This window comes from Dermacentor albipictus, chromosome 1 (genome assembly GCF_038994185.2).
Source record: "Dermacentor albipictus isolate Rhodes 1998 colony chromosome 1, USDA_Dalb.pri_finalv2, whole genome shotgun sequence".
NCBI classification, from domain to species: domain Eukaryota; kingdom Metazoa; phylum Arthropoda; class Arachnida; order Ixodida; family Ixodidae; genus Dermacentor; species Dermacentor albipictus.
Window position 1 is genome coordinate 326,018,557 of NC_091821.1, and position 21,162 is coordinate 326,039,718.

The 21,162-nt window shown below is 44.1% G+C and overlaps 1 protein-coding gene across 1 annotated transcript in view; it reads right to left on the reverse strand.

Annotated features, from left to right (window-relative positions):
• LOC135908910 (uncharacterized) overlaps positions 1–21,162 on the reverse strand; it is a 662,802-nt gene that overhangs the window by 41,180 nt on the left and 600,460 nt on the right. The window lies entirely within an intron of this gene.

Consider the following 21,162-nt stretch of genomic DNA (forward strand, 5'->3'; position numbering starts at 1 on the left):
TCACTCTCAACCAGCGGTGACAGATTTGGCTCGAGCTTTTCTTCCCCGAGATCTTTCTACGTCCTCTATTGCTGACTTAGGCTCCTCCTCTCCGTTAGCAGCATAGTCAGAGATATTACGGCGTTTGCGCCTTGAGAGGCAGACACTCCTGAGGCTCGCTAAGGGTTTTAATAAATCAGAAAAATCTCACATCCGTCGACCAGAAACTACGTTGCTGAATAATCCAGCTAAGCGTACGCTATTGAGCCCGAAGTCTTTTTTGGCGCAATGCAAATTTTGTGGCCAGGAGACAGACTTATGCCATATGGCACGGGCTTGTCAGAAAAGTAGCGGTATTGCCGTAATAAATCAACCAACGTTGGACGGCTACGAGGCGGCCCTTTCCAGCTCTGACCTATACGAGCAACGAGCCCCCGTCGATAGAGCACGGGCAGCGATTTTTGCCAACAGTGTGCTGGACTATGGATTTGACCAGTCTTCCCTTAATCCAAGCCCCTTTTCGTTTTCAATAAATGTTTTTATCATCATCAGCTCAGAGCATTAACTTCGACTTTCACGAAACCCTCGCGCGTATAAAATAAATTTGGGCATAGAAACTGTCAGCGACCCTTTCTGCAGTTTTTTTCCATTTGATATGGTCGAAATTGAATGGGATCAATGTGTCAAACACATTTTCTGAGCCTGAGGAGCAATAAAAAATGTGGTTGCGATGAACCATGATGATGATGATGATGATGATGATGATGATGATGAATACAGCAGCACCTACCCACTCGGGAGGACTGGCCAAGAGTCAGGTTTCTTTACAAATGTAATAAAGGTATTAGTTCAAAAAAATAATAATATTTATAAATAAATAAAAGCAAAAAATGTAGAAATATATTTTGTTTCAGCAGTCAGTACCATTGTACAAAAAAAAAGACCGATGAGACAAATGACAACTAAACATATAAATGAAATACGCGGCATTCGCAAATAATTTCGTCCTGCGTAAATCCCGGCGGCAGGGAACCAGTCCAGGCCAAGTCGTCGAAGAAGTAGTTTCCAAATTTTCTTTCTTGCAGCAGTAAAACGGCGACAACGTAGGAGGAAGTGACGAATTGCTTCTTCCTCATTGCAAAAAGAGAAAGAAAGGGAGTGCACCAAACCTGACCCGTGTAAGCAGAAATTAAAGTAGGGAGTGCGGGCAACGTAATTTTGTGAGTGAGACGTCGAATATGTAACTTGCATAATTCGCTATGCCAGGGAAATACCAGTTGCTTATATTCTGGAAAATCAGTGAGTACTGGACCTGATAAAGCGTTCACAATTGAGCGAAACGAAAATATAGCCGCCGTGATGTGTGCTGTCAATGATATAGCAGGAAGATTGACTGGGCCGCAAACGGATGTCTTTGCCAGTGAATCGGCAGTTTCATGCGAAAAAAAACCTTTATGACCAGGTACCCAAATTAAATGAGGCCATTGCGATGGGTAGGAAATTGCGAGTGAAAGTGAATGGTCGAATAACTATACAAATACACGCAAAATGCCGCGAGCCGTCAGTCGCACGGGAATTTTTCTTCTATCCGCGGGCTTCTTTCATGCTTGTAAAACACTTTTATGTCGCCCGTATTGAGCAACAAAAAGCTGGATCGGGAGTTTTTCCCGTTGCTCTACAATAATCTCATTGACACAATAATGTAATTATAACATCTGAAACGCTGAATAATTAATTAAGGCTAATTAAATTATGTTATTAGGAGGAATGCAACGAATAAACTGAGTGTCTCCAAGCGACGGCAAACAACATTACCTTGATTTGTGCAGCTACTTGGCATTTGCATATTCTTTAGAGCTTGGTTCAATTTACGGGGTACAACCGGCATAATGAACAGCGGATGGTGGCACCAGGCCGCGTTCTGTACGTGTGGCTTTCGTCCACGCGAGGTCGCCCGCACGAATGTCACTTCGCAGGCGTAGCTTTTATTGCAATTAGATGGACATTCCTCGCTGTCACCGTGAGGTTCCGCGTTAAATCCAAGTGCGATACCATCCTAGCGCGGCCGGCGCACCGTATGCTGTTGGTGCTAGTGCAAACGGGTGAGGGTGAGCCGAGAGGGACGTTGGCTTGATGCGTGCCCGAATATACGTTTGTTGCCGAAAGGATTACTTTTTAGCCTGTTTTGGGGAAAGGGTTCAGGTCAAGGGAATAAACTGGGCGGTTGGGGGAACATGACCGCGATCACAGGTCTAGTCTGCGTACGAGGCCGCTGTTCCTGGCGAACGCCAAGAGGGAATCGAGCACGGGCCGCCGGTTGCGAGCAGCTTGTCGGATCCAGCTCTCGTAGTCCTTGATCGGGGCAGCGTCAACATGTTTCGCTCGTACCGCTGCGTGTGCCGGACAAGCCCTAATTAGGTGTCAGCCCATCGGACAGCACAGCATTCGGCTCGTCGTCCGTTGGCTGTTTTTCGTCACCTGTGATCGCGGTGGCCTGCGAGGTGGTTGTCGCTGTCACCTGTAGCTGCTGTTGATTTTATGGCGAAAGCCTTTCTAGGCTCATGGTGAAGGTCGTGTCAGCAGACCTGACCTCCAGAGTGTCCGACGAAGCGCTATCACGCCATATAAAGGCAGATTAAAGACAGATTAAAGGATGAAAAATGATTGATGGTGACTGTTAGTGAAAGATATAACGTTTTAATAGAGATTGGTAGATGTTAATAATGACCAGTAATGACTAATAATGATTACTAATGACATGTAATTACTGCTAATGACTCCGAAAGGACCAATATGTCTAAAGACAACTTGTAACGACTGCATTTGATTAGAAATTACTAAAATGCTTACTAGTGAGCAGTAATGACTAATAATTACTGAAATGACTTGTGATGACTACTAATGAGAACGAAATAATGACCAATATGTCTAACGACAACTTGTAACGACTACAATGCATTAGAAATGACTAAAATGCTTAGTAATGACCACTAATGACTAATAATGACTGAAATGACTTGTGATGACTACTAATGCCTAAGATATGACCAACATGTCTAACGACGGCTTGTAATGACCACAATTGATTACAAATGATTAAAAAAGCCTAGTAGTGAGCAGTAATGACTAAAACAAAGAAAAGGAAAAGAAGAGGCAGAGATAAAGAGGCGAATCATAAGAGGAGGAAGAGTAGGCTTTCGCCTTTCACCTCTTAAGAGAGATTTTAAGAGACGCTGTAACTTTTTTCAATTGCTGGCGTAGCACCTCCATCGTTTGATCCCGTCTGGTGTCAAGGCGAAACCCGCATGGAGACCGTGGAGCAACACAGAGCACCACACAAGGCGGGGGAGGGAGGGGGGGGGGGGGTAAGCGAGCGTCTCCTCAGCTAGCCCGGCCATGGCTGCGCACGGCTGTTCGAGCGGCTGATCCCTATCTTGGAGGTGACCTGCGACGATCGCAAAAGTGAGGCTAGCCAAGATGACTGGCAGCTGCTCATTCGCTGTACTGGAGGTCGCGTAGTAGCAAGTTTCGGAGACGCGTTGAAGCTACAGAGGCAGCAGAAATGTTCCTTCACCCCTGTTGGCGCTCTTCATCACGCGAGCGTTGTGACAGCGGACGTTCGCGGTCATCGATTGAGATCCGGGGTGGCTTGCGCGAGCATTTAGTAACGAAAGTAATACCAAATTTAAGAACGCGTTCCTAAATTCGTTATTATTTTCGTTATATAGTATTTGTTGTAATAATAATAATAATAATAATAATAATAATAATAATAATAATAATAATAATAATAATAATAATAATAATAATAATAATAATAATAATAATAATAATAATAATAATAATAATAATATTATTATTATTATTATTTCTTATTATTATTAGTTCCTGTTTTCTTGTGCGCGCGTCACGCCATGCTTGTTAATTTAGTTAGGAAACTAGTCTATACTGTGATTTATACGGCCGTTAAAACTACCAATCTTATTTCGCGTAGTCTTGTAATACTTTAATATCAGTCTCAATACTTCGCCTGTCGGGCAAAACTAGGACTTATTTTATATCACATTAACGCGGGGAATTCTTGGGCTTTGAAAAAAAGGTAACGTGGGCAATCCCCAAAGCAACATGCCACTTACATATTGAGCATAGCACACATATATGCATAGTTTATGGGTGCACGGCGCTGTGAATCGACATTTTCTTGTTATGTTTGTTGTAGACGTGAAGGGCATGGTTTGAACATGTAACTGTGGGAATTGTTGAGACAAAGGCGCCTTTCATTGTTCGGGGATTCACTTGATCGATGTTTTCATCTAGATTAGCACGACCGCCGACGGGATCGGCGGACTCCGACAGGGTCGTTCTGGACCCACTCCTGGCTTTCGCTATGGACGCGCAGCTCTATAGGGCGGCTCTGAATACGCTTCCTTCCACTTCCTCACCCACATAATAGGCCTTCGAGCCAACCATTTATAAAAAACATTTCTGTCATCATCATCATCATCATCATCATCATCATCATCATCACCACCACCACCATCATCATCATCACCATAATCATCATCAAAAGTACCTATGCTCTGTCGCGATCAGTGCACAAATGCAACTCGTACTCTTCTTGCCATAGTTGTTTGACGCGAAGATTTTAGGAACAAGCTATTGACCTCATTATCTTCATCTGTACATGCGCACTTGGTTTTTGTGGGAAGTTTCATAGGCGGATCATAGACACAGCGTTATTCTTTCTCAAAATTTTGCGCGCATGCTCGTGACTGCGAAAAGCGCATTACGCCAAAAGAAAGTACAAATATTAAAGACTAACTTCGTGTTAGAGAGAAGCGGCTAATTGTCTCGCTATCCCCTATCCAAAATCGATGCCACGTGACACCACCGTAAATTGCGCATTGTCTCGAGGGAAAAAATGATTTGCAATCGAAAAACAGAACACGAGCTTTCGGTGATTAATGCTGTAAGAATCTCGGGAGTGGTAGTCGACACTGGAGCAAATGGAAAATTGTCCACTACCACTGAGGTAATTTTGTCTTGATTCTAGCTGTCTTCTCCATCGAAGCGTTTCCAATGATGTGAGCTGACATGAGCGAATTTACCCAACAGGTTTCTGTGAAATAATTTAACTGTCCTTGTGGTCCCATGGACACACCTTATTTCTTACCGCACATCCACGCCAATGTGTACATTTCCCACATATTTTTAAGCCTCTGCGGAAATGAAATATTGTTAAGTTATGAAACTGACAGTTCCTGACTCTGGAAGCTGTTTTCGGTGAACCTAAGCTCTTGACTATGTGCGTGTTTGTTGCATTTGTATTCTTAATTCAACAGTGACACAAATGTTCGAGGCTTACGTGCTCTTCACTAAGTGCACGTTTTCAGCATGCGTATTCCTAATTCCACAATGACAAATGTCCGCGGCTTTATTTCATAATGACGCCTTATCTCATTAACAACGGAAGAGCAGAACCGGTCCGACACGTACATTCTCGCAATGAGAGTGTGAAATATAATGGTACGCGTGCGGTGCTTGTACAAACCACACTTGCAGGCTATCCGTCATATAGTACATAACTTATGGCACAAAACATCAGTGTCGGGTACGTTTTGCTCGGCCAGTGATTGTAAGACCTGAGCGAATCCACCAAAAAATATCAATGAGCTTCTTTATTTTCTGAGCACTCGCTAAACGCCAGTACCCGGCTGATGTGTTTTAAATGAGAGCACCAACGGCAGACGCTAGCCTTGACGCCGAAACTTGTCTCGCAATTGAATCCGCGGCTCTTAACGAGAGATGACATTTTGACGCTGCAATACGCGATCGTGAAGTGCGGGTACCAGGATCGCACCGTGCTCGTCGTTTGGCCATTATACTTGCAGCCAAACGCCGTTATGCGCTCCCTTTGAACAATGAGAATAAGAGAGGCAGTTCAAAACAACTAAAGCCTACAAGAGCGTAAACGTCTTCGAAACTATTTCAACATCGCTGTGTAAGTGTACGGGGTTAGCCTGGCGGTGAGGGCACGATTGAAAAATTTGCCATTAAGAGTGGGACGCGATAGCATTCAACGATCCCTGTCTGCTTCTTACGCTTCCAGGCGACTGCAGCTTTTGTAGCCTCAATGCTTCCCGGGAAACGCTGGCGGCGAACGCTATGCACGAAGGCGAGCTTTGTGGTAGAGACGCGGCTTCTTGCGTGGGCTGCGGAAGATTGAATATTATGAGCGTCCCCTTTGGAACGGGGAGGTGGATTGCGCCACCAAGCTCTTGCTATTATATTGCCTAATGCCCTACCTATGTTAAAGAAAAATGCACGATGAATTCCCGTAACCAAATTTTCTGACCCCTATTGTGAACTCTGTTTTTGTACGTCACCATTTTTTATCGTTTCCCTACTTTTCTTCCACTGTTTTTTCAATCGGCTCTTAATAATCTCTATTGCGGACATGTTTACTTTCCCCTTGCTCTTGCTGAACCCAAAGGCTTCAAAGAGTCCTGTGGTGCCTAAATCGACTGCTGGGCAGATATCTTCACATTTTAATAAAACATGCTCCATCGTTTCCCTAGGTTTGCCGCAGCAAGCACACGCTTATTCTTCGTTCTTACATCTTGCTTTATAAGTGCGTGTTATAAGGCATCCTGATCTCTCTTCGATAAGTAATGAGCTTCCCTTTGAGTTATCATAAATTATTTCTTTCCTGATTTCGTTTTTTCCTTTTAAATAGTTACTCATGACAGGTTTCTTTTCCATTGCCGCCACCCACGAGATTATTTCAGCCTCTCTGACTTTCCGCTTCAAGTTCTTTGTTGCTGTGTTGCTCACCCTATAGCCCGCGCACTTACTAGGTAAGCTTGCTTGTTCTTTTTCTCCACTGTGAATCTATGTTTTTTTCTGTACAAATACCTCAACACTCTCCAAGCCCATTTACTTTTTTCCATATTCCTCAGCCGTTCTTCATACTCAATTTTACTGCGAGCTTCCCTCACTTCAAAAGTAGTCCAGCCCATATCCCCCTGCACAGCTTCACTTGTAGTCTTCCCGTGAGCGCCGAATGCGAGGCGCCCCACTGACCTTTCGTTGCCATCGAGTCCTGATTGTACCCCTGATTTCAAGCAAACAACCGCATTTCCAAAAATAAGTCCTGGAACCATCAAAACTTTCCACATACCCCGGAGCACCTCGTACCTATTGTATCCCCATAGCGCTCTGTGCTTCATTATGGCTGCATTTCGCTTCCCCTTTACTGTTATTGTTTTTTCCTGTGTTTCCATATATCTATTGCATTCGTTTATCAACATACTAATATATTTAAATTCTTTTACCCGAGGTATTTCCTGGCCTTGTATTGCCACTGTCTGTTCACTGTTTTCATTGAATGCTATAACACCTTATTTTCTAACGCTAAGTTTCAGATCTAACTTATCACCTTCCTGGCCGCAGATATTAGCCAGACGTTGCGAATCGCTTTGCTTGTTAATTAGCAACACAATGTCTTCCGCATAAAATAAACCTGAAGCTTCTGCTCTACTACTGTACCCGCCTGTTTGTATGAGAGATTAAACCCGATATTACTTCCTTCTAGCGCCCTCTCCATCCTAACCATGTACATCAAAAACAGCAGTGGGGATAAAGGGCACACCTGCCTCAGTCCCTTGTTGATATGAACTTTCTCCTCGCTCCTCATCATTTCCCGTTCGACGCAAACGGTATTTTCTAGGTAAATGTCTCTCAAAAGCTGTAGACAATCACCGCCTAAGCCTTACCCTTCCGGAATATCCTACAAAATGTTGCAGTATACGTTGTCATACGCTCCTGTAATGTCTAAAAAAGCCACATATAACGGTCTGCTTTGTCTTCTTGATATTTCAATACACGGAGTGAGAACAAATAAGTTATCATCCAAACACTTACCTATGCTGAAGCTATTCTAAAGTTCTCCCAAAATGCCATTATTCTCCGCCCATGCTTGCAGCTTTAATTTGATTGCCTGCATCGCTAACCTGTATATTACCGATGTAATGGTCAACGGTCTATATGAGCGAGTTCCATCTTTCTCATCTTTACCTTTATAAATTAAATTCACTCTCCTTTGTCGCCAACCGTCTGGTATTCTTCTATCTTTTAAAGTTGTTTTCCACTGCTTTCAGCAGAGGTTCCTTACGTTTTGGTCCTAGTTCATTAATCAGCGCAACGGAAACCTCGTTTAGCCCTGTGGCTGTAAACTTAGAAATTATTTCTTCGGCTTTCTTCCAGCGCTCTCCTCTGCGCGATGCGCGGAGGAGATCGCCATCTGGAGTTGTTGCAAGTAACCATGCGCGCCACTGTATGGATGGTAGAAACACTGGAAGGGAGTTTGTGTTTCAGTTTCCGCGTAACAGAATTATGTTTCCCGTATATTCAAAATACAATCCAAGGCTATCATGTCTGTGGTTGTGTGTAAGGCGTACTATACGATTTTTCTGACTCATTTTACTTTGACAAATTCAATTAGTTCAGTAAATCCTTAGCACTAGATGGAGTGCCCGCGTGGTTTGGTATGATTGGTTCGAAATGATCGTTCGCGAAAAGGCGGTCCATGCTGGGCGCGAGACGCCGTCACCGGATTTCCTGCAACACGGGGTTCTTAAAGCTATAGCGTTCAAGGCACTCGGGGACAAAACATCGTGAAGACCTGTACTGAGGCCATGAAACTTGTCTAGAACGTGTGAGCGGCGTTCTCTGGACTGTCCTGGTGACATTTAGCGATAATACCTGCTACGTAACCATCCGGATGGGAGCATGCTCAGCTGCATTTACGAGATTACTTGCGTTCTGTCGCCCTGTTGTTTGCCTCATGCTTTTGCATCTGCTTTGGCTGTCAGAAGCGCGTTCTAGACACATGTCTTGACCTCTCTGCAAGTACAGTGGCAAGTCTGCCTACTTATTGCTTTATCGCAGTAAATATATATAGAAATGTGAGGGCTCTAAAAAAAAATTCGAAAAATAAGAGCTGATTTCTGATCGTTTTTCTCCAGGCATAAAAAAAAAGAAAATGAAAACGTCACTGTTTATCCACTTAAACAGAGTACATTGATGTAAATCAAGGAAAAGTTACATTAGTGTTACGTTGTGGCTGTGACCATTCACGCGACACATTATTTCCTTTAGTTTGTGTAAAATATTTGTAGGTGCTGATGTATTGTAACTTCATTGTTTGTTGCGGACAGTAGCAACGTTTACATCTGGTATGGCTTAAACAAAAAAAGAAGGAAAATAAGGCAGAGGAAAAAAAAAAACGAAATGCTGGGAGGGGAGGCACTGTCCTGCAGTTTCCCGCAATGGCTTGGCAAGATGGAATAGGATTCGACAACATTGGCATGGACGTATATTTACCTGTAATTAAGAAAAACTACATCGCCTTCTGAATGAATCAAAGGCGCGACCTAGCAAGATATAAGAACATATATGGCGCCAAAATGGCCCAAGTAAGTAAAAAAAAAAGAAAGCTTAAGTTACAAATCCCTGACAGCACTAAGATTTAGATAAGAAATTTATAAAAAAAAGTTATTGGTCTTAATTTCTTCGATTGTTTATAACTTTCTTGTTCACAAAATACTAAAACTATTTTCCAAAGAATAACATAGCAAACTATTCTCGAGTGGTCGTGGAAGACAATCTGTGTATTTATGGTTGCCCCTATGTCACCGTTCCGCACGACTGAAAGTACTGAAATGTCGAGCCAAATTTTTGGTACAGCAAACCCGCAACATGTAAATGACTTCGTGGCAAACGCCCTGCATCGTAAATGTGAGCAACAAAGTTCTTGAAGTGTGGAGACCGTACAACAGGTTCTTATTCCTGATAAACTAAAACAGCGCTACTTCTCTAAGTCGGTAGAATTGAATTCCGAAAACTACCGAGATTCTCCGAGCTTATGAAAGACTTGTTTAGTTGTCATACAATATCAACGTCTTGCTGTGACTTTTGCAAATGTGTCTTTGCATGCGCCTTTATCTGCTGTTATTTTTATTCCGTCTGCAAAGAAATGTTAGTATATTTGCCCAGTTTTTCCAACATTTCCGGAAAAGAAACCTATTTTTTTCATGGCTTTTCTTTTTGCCTTCGAATTTTCCGGATATCTAAGTAAATATGACTGTTAACGCAGCGCAAGCGTGATGTTAAGTGAGAAACGCATGTGTCGAAACTATCCGATACTTCGGACGACATGTCGGGAGGATTGCTACTTGGTCTATTCGAACCTGTCGGAACCGGCTTTGTTGGATTTGTTCGTTATCAACATTGGTTATCGGATGGTTCATACTCGCATGTGCTATGTGATTTACGCAGGTTCAGCTTAAAGGAACTAGAAGAAAGCGGTTTATGTACCGTGCGCTGAGAATGCTCTCAGGCGCTAAGTGCATTGCTGTGTTCTTTTATGCAACCAAATATTACCGTCTTACGCGACACACTAGGCCCGCACCACACAGTAAACTAAACAAGCGTCAAGAGATAAGCTGGCGCAGGTTACAGACACACTCATGCCCGAACTCCTTTGTATACTCGCCCATTTACCCCGACAGAGTAAGTCTGTACTGTCACCTGTGCGGCAAGCTAGCGTCGCTAAGTCACATCCTCTGAGAATGCGAGGAGGAGCCGAAGAGGTCGCCCTCACGTATCACCTGGCGGCAGTCCGGCCTTCCTCACGAGCCCATGAATTAACTCCCTACTCTGACGAATAAACTTGTCTCTCTCTTCTTTTCTGTATTCCCACTGCGAGCATATATGCAACTGCCACATTCGACACCGAAGCTGTGCAGCCATGTCCACACATCAATAGGCGTACTTACATTGGGATTTTTTCTTCGTATCGTTTGTGGGCTTTGCCATCCCAATCCCTATACCTTATTGCGTCATATAGGCCAAGTGGGAACCCGTCTGTATAGGGATGAAATTCCCGAGCTCCAGCCACCGTTCGTTTATTGCAAGTATTTCGGTTTGCTTTGCACTGTGCTCCCCGTCTGCCTGCTTACTTGCTCGCACTGCAGTCCCGAGAATGTCGATCTCGCTGTAGCTGCTCCTTATTTTCGCTGTTTCTTCGCTGGCCGATCCGCGAGTACGTTTGTTCGTGGAGTTGTGCGTTCGTTACTGCTTTCGCATTACTATCTTGGTATATCATATGCACCTAATATCGACCCAAGGGGATACCAGGGCCGGAACAGAATTTTATAACTAGCCTGATGCGAAAACGCGGTCGGCCGTGTTCGCGTTTTATTCCGTCCTATATATGCGAATATCACGAAAGCACATCTTGTGCGTCGCATTCCATTACGCCAACTATTGACATCATAGCTTCGCAGTAGCTTATAGTACATATTTTTTTTTGCTTTCTGAAACGGGCAATGGTAATTAATTGACTCATATGCGACTACGCCTGATAAAACGCCGGAATTTGAACTTCTGACATCAAGTGAATGCGCACCAACGAGATTAAAAGTTTGTGTTGTTCTTGTTGGAGAAAGTGCGAGAAAGTTGACGACAATAATAGCTTGTGCGACTGCTCTGAGCTTCTTTTAGGTTAAGCGCCTCGCATTTCATCAATTACAACGCAGCACAAAACTGTAAACCTAGTTTGCAGACAGATGATAAACCCCGTTCAGGGGAGAGCTATTGAACTCAGAGTTGGCGATCTGGTTATTTGCTGAAATAAAATGAATTAGGGAGGTTTTAATAAGTCTGATATAGTTATGGATGAAGAAAGGGTGCTGTTTTATTAGGGGATCAGCAACAAGCGTCTCTGCGAACTCCGAAAGCAACGGTTCAGGAAATCAGGAAATCAGGAAATCAGGAAAGAAACAATTTATGGTAACTCAAAGGGAAGCTCATTACTTTTCGAAGCGAGATCAGGATGCCTTAGAACATGCACTTATAAAGCGAGATATAAGAAGGAAGAAGCATGTGGTTGATGCGGTAAAGCTAGGGAAACGATGGAACATGGTTTATTAGATATTTTCCCAGCGGTTGATTTAGGCACCACTGGCTTCCGTGAAGCCCTTGGGTTCAGCGAGAGTAGGGGAAAGTAAACATGTCCGCAGTAGGTATTAGTAAGAGGCGATTGGAAGATTGGTGGAAGAAAAGTAGGGAAACGATAAAAAACGGAGGCGTGCAAAAAGAAAGCTCACAATAGGGGTTCAGAACGTTTGGTTATGGGAATTCATCGTGTTTTTTTTTCTTCCTTTTCTCCCCCCCCCTTCTTTCTTTTTAACATAGGTAGGGCATCAGGCAATAAAATAAGAGCTTGGTGGCACAATCCACCGCCTCGTTCCAAAGGGGACGCTCAAAACAACCAACCACAATCCAGCATTGGTAGCGGTACAAGGTAGACAGAGAAGTATTGAGGAAGAAAAAGAAGACTATGGAGTAGTATACGTATTGATGCAATGAAAACATGAATGACATACCTGAATAATTCAAGCAGGTTAGGTTACTGTTTTTCACTATCCCGTTTCAAAAGGAATGACATTAAATTATCGTCATCATCATTAGCAACGTATCGGGCCCTTTGACACGTGATCTGACATTCGCGCCGCGTAGCGCCGATACGTATAAACTGTGCAATGCAGTTTCGTTCTTTTCCACCACGTGTCCCGACATGTAGTAGCTGCATATAGCAGTTGCATGCTGCGTGCAGCTGAACCTGGTTAACTCAAGCAGGCTAGGTGGCTATTTGTCACCACCCCGTTCTGAAGGGGATGCCAATCAACCATCATTATCATCGTCATCAACAGCAACACACCATGCCACGGGTCAAAGAATGTGATATGTGCGGCACGTAGTCTGGATACCCGCTGCGTTTACTCTTCGGTACACGTTATGGCACCTCTTCGCAAAGTATGAACCCCTGCTGAAGATGCGAATCGTAGAGCTACGCGTGCGGCTGCAACCAGGCAACATCGGGTTCAGCAGACCACTGTGCAGAGAGCAGGACAAGTTGCAGCGCAAGCCGCAGCTTGCCATCGATGCCAGGCAGACATCCTTCTCGTGAAAACGACGCGAAGAGACTTCGCCGCGAAGACCCTGTAGTGCGTGGTGCCGAAAATGGAGCTCCCATGGAGCCGCTCCTTCAGCTTAGGCTGTGACTGTGCTGTTTGTACCGCGCAGGCCTGTGACTTTTTATAAATTGTGCTTAGTGAATCCCGATGTCAGCCCGCCTTTGTTCCTTCGGACAGAGCGCATCACATTTTCGACGTGTGCTGTCCGCTTAGCTGCGTGGCGGTACTTGTGACGTCGGAGTTGTCTATGAGCTGCTGTACTACATTTCATAATATGAGTTGCGGCACCCATAGGAATCATAATGCGTCGCATTTGAATGCCAGGAGCGATATTTTGAGAGTAAAACAAGAACAATAAGTTTAAAGGTAGGCTTTTTGCATGAAGCTTGAGATGGGGAAGTCAGCACCGCTTTTATGACGCAATGGAGCCCATTGAGCAAGTCTACGTTCTAAGCCATAAAGTTCCCGAAACAGGCTCTTGTATTTTCAAGAGCAGAGCGGTGTCATAGATTACTGAATGGGAATTTCGCATTTGACGAGCTTTTAAACAACGTCTTCCACTTTCTTTAACGAGAACCCGGTCGTGTACCTGTTGCTAAGGGGTTCCGCAAAATTCTCTGCGTGCGGAAGGTTTTAATCTGCGCAAAACTCATTCGGTTAATTTGTCTCTATGTCCTGCCACTCTCTCACTCTTCATCATCCCCTATGCTTAAGTTCAAGTTACTGGCTTGTTGCTGCTAAGAGTTCGAGATAAGAAATGAGAAGGAAATTTTAATACGAATATAAATGGACCGAGAGTCGATATGGCAGGTACACCGTCACCGTCATCACCACCTCCTTGCAGATATCCTCGAAAAATATAAAATCGGTGTATTCTACCAGTCCTAAGGATTGAAACATGGAGGACAGCAATGAAGCTTGAGGAGACGCTAAGGACCTTGCATTGAGTGATGGTACGAAAAATTCAGAAAAATGATAGGCGTAAGATTAACAGACAAGAAGTTGTAGGTATGAATTAAGGAGAAAACTGGTGTACCTGATATCCTAGGTGATATTAAGATGAATAATTAGAGTAGGGTAGGTCATGTATCACGTGGAATAGATAACTGGCAGTCTGTTAGAATAACTGAATGGGTATCAAGTACGAGCAGTAGAGCGAGGCGGAGGTGTACATAATGAAACAAGATTAGAAAATTTGCTGGCACAGGCAGATGACCATTGCGTGGCTTGTTTTTTTCCAGATTTACAAAACTAAATAAAACTAGTCGAGGGAGAGGCAAGAAACGCCGACTATTCTTTAAAACAAAATTCAAACTCGCGGTATGCTTCGCGTCTCGGATAACAAAGAGGCACTGTGATTTCCAAAATTTGCCGAGATGTCGTAAGGGATGTTCGTACACGTTCTCATGAACCATGGTCAACAGGACGATAGAGAACCACATCCGTTGATTTATATTTCAAGCTGTATCACTGTTTTGGTGTTTGTGATGAAAAAAAAATATGACCTCTCAATGCAAGGGCTTGGCGATTGCATGCATGGCCGTAGCGTTCATGCTAGTCAAATGCACAAAGAAATGCTTCCAATGTATTTGAAATGTGGCAGGCCAAGATTGCGGTTTCGCATAGCAGATGGAATGATGTGTCATCTCGGTCGGCGGGCTGTATAATATTTATGGGCTTAACCGAGAGCAGTTGGGCCACCGAGTGCTGTGGGCAACTCGTGTGTTGCGAACTCTCTGCGCAAAGTGAAGTAAGTCCCATCAATCAAGAGGAAGTCGGTCTTGCAAGAAAACTACGAAAATATGCCCTGCAGCGGTATGCATGTAGGTAGATGTAGCAATCGCATGTTCGTTTCTTTTAATACACCTGTGGCGCATAAATCACATATCGCGAACTAGAACTTGCGTAAACTCTGCGTTTGTTGCAGCAGTACATTCTTGTCGCCGCTTTCTGCGACACCGGGATGTCGCGGAATGAGTTTGTTGGTGACTCTCATGATGCTGAACAGAGTGCGTAAACAACGAGAAATTCAGAACACGTTGACAACCTTCCACTCCTCCGGTGGGGAGTACCTGGCCAGGGATTCTATTTCACGCATATCTCGGGCCTTTTCCCCTAGACGCTTAACTAGATCGCAACGTACGTGACTATATTAAAGAATAAATTCGGTTTCACCCAAAGTTGGACGAAACGGCCGTAACAACTCGCAGAACTCTCGGGATCTGCCACTTTTATATAACTTTTTTATCGTTTCACTGCCGCTTCAGTACTATATCGTCCTCTTCTTTATCATATTGTCGCAGTATCTAAAACTCAAGGGACAACACACTAGTCAGCAGGAACAGTAACAAGAACAAACTGTTTAATGCCATGTGCTAGTCACTTCTCCTTCTTCTTCTTCCACTTCTTCTTCTTCATGTTATTCGATATATTTCCTTTGAATGCCCACATAGCTTCTTTACGTCATCGTACTTGCTGCACTACAAACACGACAATATCTTATGCGCGCCAGATGTTCTTTGGCAATTTCCATGCAACTTTGGCAATTTCCATGCAACACACACACACACACACACACACACAAACACACACACACACACACACACACACACACACACACACACACACACACACACACACACACACGCACACGCACACGCACACGCGCACACACACACACACACACACACACACACACACACACACACACACACACACGCACGCACGCACGCACATCTAAAATAACGCTGGAATGTCAGAATGTGAGACGTTATAAATGAAAATAATGGGGTTTAACGCCCAGAAACTGTAGTAGGGAGGCGTCCAGGAACGCCGTAGTAGGGGCGCTCGCGATTAATTATTTTTAATACCTGAGATTCTTTACCATGAACATGAAAGGCACACAAGCGTCATTGCATTCCGCCCTCATTATCAATGCGGTTGGTGCGGGTGGAAATCGAACCCACGACCTCGTGCTGAGCGGCAGAGCGCCATATAGCCATCGCGATGAGTCTTGTCAGACTTTGAGTACCGGGAAAAACACAAAAGTGTCGGTTGAAGAACATCTCCAGCGCTCATGAAAAATGCTTCTCGTAAGCGTTGGAATTTGGGTGAGCTGTAACCTCATAGCAACAGTAAGCCCATTGCTCAAGGTGAGTGAGAGCAAGGCAGATATAGGAGGTCGAATCAGAAAGTCCTTGTCCCTAGTTTTTGCGAGCCGAAATAAGGTACATGCATGTGATTACAAATATACGTGCTATTCTACGCACCTTACACTATACTTCCACATCCACACCGGTTCACACATTTGTCCCATCGCAGCACTAAATTTGAAATGCCCCTGTGGTTGAATTCACGGCACGCGGTCTCCCCGAGCGCTCATTGTCATGCAAGACTTCACGGCTTTTCGCAAACTCACAACACCATCCGCTCAGACTTATGAAAACGAGACACATTTCCCCATACGTGGACTGCATTTCTCTGGGGATTTCGATGTGCTTTCGTCATTTGCTCCACAGAAAATGCATCACACTTCGTCGCTGGTACGCCATGGACGTGTGAAGCACAACCGCCACCTACAACAACTTAGAACAGCGCCGTGCCACAGAGCTACCGGGAGATAAGGCCGGGCAGGTCTACGAAAGGTCAACCGCTGAGAATGGATAGGTTGACTTCGCATTTACAGCCGTAAATTGGCAAAATAGGGACCAAGGCTTTCTGATTCGCCCTCGTATAAGGCTACGCGCCAAAGAAGTATCCAGAAAGGTTTAGAGACCAACAGAAAACAAACAGCGCCAAGTACGTTGGGCTTTAGCCACGCACGCACGCACGCACGCACGCACGCACGCACGCACGCACGCACGCACAAAATTTGCTGTTTATATGTAATCACAAATATTGTGATTTTCGTATCTGCCAGGTAAATCTGTTTCCTAATTCTCATAAGCATTATACTGCACCCTGATTTACTTTTGCGTTTAGCTTTTTCTCTCCCCCCTTCTTTTAACGTTTAACCGCCGACTTCTTCGCCAATCCACCGTTGCGGGTAAGCGCCACAAGTGAGGAGCAAGCAAGTTTGCTGCAACACAGTGAAATATCTCCATTCGACGCACGAGAAAGGGAGACATGGGTTATTCCCACTGGGATATGAAAAATATTTTTAATCTACCTTTTCACCCAACCTCTGATTTCGGGGCATTTCCGCGTTTCACGGATGAAGCGATGAACCTGTTGATTTTTTTTCCATTGGGACTACAGGTAATTTTTTGAAGTTCAAGGAATGCGTCGATCTGATTGAAGTGGTCTGCAGTTCTGTTTGGCGGTGCTGCTGGAAGGGTAGAAAAACAGAGTTGTGTCTTCGTTACGTCGTGACTTTCGTTGCTTCCCTTGTGTTCTGACGTGCAATGACCTGGGTTTTACGAGCGACATGCGTACATTGCAATGCTAAATGAGGCTTACACGTGCGCCATTTTTATGGAATCTCTTTAACATTGGTTCAGTCTCAAGGAGGCAGGTTCATTTACCAGAGGGGGAAGTCTAATTGCAAAACTAATATACCGTTTCTCAATTGCTACCTGGCTCTAAACGAGGAACATAAACGCGTTCCACGAGTAGGCTCATTGTCGGCACGTTGCGGTAGGCAGGTTCCTGTCTCGCCTTGCTTTAAGAAAAATGAAAAAAAAATCGGGGACCGATGTGGGAATTGAATCTCTACCGTCGATCACAGCAGCCCAACCCAGTCTCCTCTAGTCATTGGGATGTCTTCTTCTTTGTGGCCGGTTTGGCGAACAAACAATAGAGAACACAGCACCTGAAATGTTTAAAAAGGCACCCACCGCCATTGGTACATGCGCTGCAGCCTGAAAAGGGTGGAACTTTCAGTGCTGAAGATAAGTCGCGAAGCAGCTTCTTTCAGTGGCAGGTGGACGCCCGCTGAAAACGACCACAGCGAAATCCCCATGGATGAGTGTGAGAGTCTTCTCACCACTGCAGCTACAAAGCGTACGCGGGAGGATGACGCCAACTTTTCAACTTCAACCAAAAATGAAAAGTCACCGGCAAAAACAGTTACAACGCAGCGTCCCCTTTTCAATATATAAAACACCCGTGTAGTTACATTTAAGTGCACGTTAAAGAACTCCAGGAGGTCCTAATTTCCGGAGTCCCCCACTACGGCGTGCCTCATAATCAGAAATTGGTTTTGGCACGTAAAACCCCATATTCTAATTTATATCGGAGGTTATTTAAGGTGCCCTATAAATTTGTAAGTGTCTATAGACTGCAAGGGTCCCAGAAAACTGGAAGAATGCAAACATTATACTGATCCACAAAAAGGGCGACATTAAAGAACTAAAGAATTATAGGCCCGTTAGCTTACTCCTACTATTATATAAAATATTTACCAAAATAATCTCCAATAGAATAAGGAAAACACTGGACTCTAGCCAACCAAGGGAGCAGGCTGGCTTCAGGAAAGGTTACTCTACAATGGATCACATCCATGTCATTAACCAGGTTATCGAGAAATCCGCATAGTACAATAAGCCTCTGTATATGGCTTTCATAGATTACGAAAAAGCATTTGATTCAGTAGAGATACCAGCAGTCCTAGACGCATTGCGTAATGAAGGAGTACAGACCGCTTACGTAAATATCTACACGTCTAGACGTGGGAAGTCAACATATATAGATATCTACATATCTACATAACTACATATCTCGACGTGGAAAATATCTAGAGATTCCACAGCCACCTTAATTCCACACAAGAAAAATAGGAAGATACCTATAAAGAAAGGGGTCAGACAAGGAGACACAATCTCTCCAATGCTATTCACTGCGTGCTTAGACGTATTCAAGCTATTAAACTGGGGAGGCGTAGGAGTAAATATCGACGGCGAATACCTCAGCAACCTTCGGTTTGCCGATGACATTGTTCTGTTCAGCAACAATGCAGACGAGTTACAAGAATTGATTGAGGCGCTTAACAGGGAGAGGGTAAGAGTGGGGCTGAAGATGAATATGCAGAAGGCAAACATAAAGATAAATAGCCTGGCAAGAGAACAAGATTTCAAGATCGCAAGCCAGCCTCTAGAGTCTGCGGAAGAGTACGTTTACCTAGGTCGACTAATCACAGGGAACCCTGGCCTTAAGAAGGAAATTCACAGAAGAATAAAGCTGGGCTGGATCGCATACGGCAGACATCGTGAGCTCCTTACTGGGAGCTTATCGTTATCATTGAAAAGGAAAGTATAAAATCAGTGCATTTTACCGGTGCTGACAAACCGCGAAGAGACTTGGAGGCTGACAAAAAAGCTTGAGAACAAGTTAAGGACCGCGCAAAGAGCGACGGAATGAAGAATGCTAGGCATAACTTTAAGAGACAGGAAGAGAGCGGTTTGGATCAGAGAGGAAATGGGTATAGACAATATTTTAATAGACATTAAGATAAAAATATTGGAGGACGCTTAAGCTCCGCCTTCAAGAGTGGGACGCGATAGTGTTATCGCACCCCGGTCGCACCGCCCACTCATTCGCTCAGCATGCTCTTGAGTCACACAAAGACATAGTTTTTATATAGAACACTTCTAAGTCCACGGCACAACTTTTTTCTCATCATTTGTTCCAGGAGCGTCACGTAGACGCATGACTCCTCGCCAGCAGCACGGCACACATCGCAGACGACGCTTTCCCACCAGACGCGCTACATGATTCATACACGATTCACTGACAACTCCCCACGTTGTGTATGGCGCTCTTTGCCCATATTTGGCACTTGCGCCATAAAACCCATACATAATCATCATACAGTAAACCTAACCAGGATCGGCACAGCGAACAACGAGCAAAGCGATTTCTCCGCTCCGACCTATCTAGACAGGAGATCATGAAGTAAACAATGTTCTCCAATGTTTAAAATTTGATGTGTACATTGGGCCGAGAAAATAAGGATTCGTAATTACATTTCCATTTACGCGAACTATGGAAGCTAGAATTCTAGCGTGAAGGAAACAACATCAGGATAACAGCTGCAATTTTCACTTGAGCAATACACTTAGAGAACCGCTTTAAAACGCTTCCAAAGCAAACAGGACCAAACAATGTAATGACTAAACGTCTGCAATGGGTATACTTTGTTGTTAGAGGAAAGTTTGCGATGAAAGCTCTCGGAGAAGCTGAGAACAGGCCTCGCGGCTGATGTAGGCAACACATTTAAGCTCGAACGAGAGACTCGCGCCAACAGATTTTACAGGAATGCTCAGGCATGCAACGAAAGTGAAGCGGAGCGTAAAACGAGTGCCTGGTTTCTCGTTACTCTATAACGAGATCCATAGTTGTTGTTTAAAAAAAAGAACACGGCGAGAAAGAAGGAAGCCATTCTAGCGCAAAGAAACACGGAGTTTTAAAAAAGAGGATGGGACACCACTAGCGCCCGTGCTTGTTTGCGCTACAATGGCGTCAATGCGTATCAACCAACTTGCCCAAGAAGTTTAATTTCATCACCTTCCTAGTACAGTGACCTTTCGTGTGTTGTTTGGTTGTTTGCTTGCTCCTCACTTGTGGCGCTTAACCACTACGGGGGATTGGCCAAGAACGGCGGTTAAAGGTTAAAGGGAAGGTGACCTAAACAGAAAAGTAAACCAGGGTGAAGAATAACGTTGACGTTAACTAAGAAATAGATTTACGTGGCAGACACAGAAATAAGAGTGTTTGAATTATATATAAACAGCAAATTTTGTGTTCCTTTTTGGGGGGTTTCGAACACATGATTCGAACACGCAGTGAGCGATTTGATGATCTATCTAATTATTGATTTCGACAATTGACATGGTAGCCTTCTTGTGTCGCAGAGATAGTCGTAAATAGCTACGCAGATGTTCCCGTGGCTAAAGCCCAATGAAGAAGCCCCGAAGGAGAGGATATGTTGAGTAGTTAACGAAATACCCATTTTTCGAATGAAAATTCGAATTTCTTTCTCCGATTTTTAAGTCGACGGCATGCTATTAGAAAGTCATCAATGTTTACGGGTTCCTGGCAGGTAGGACACAGAGGTCTGGTGCCAGACCAGACCTGTATATATAGGTAAGAATTTAATGGTGGGATGCGGCATCGTAATTTTGTTATGGAAATTTCTAATTCACGT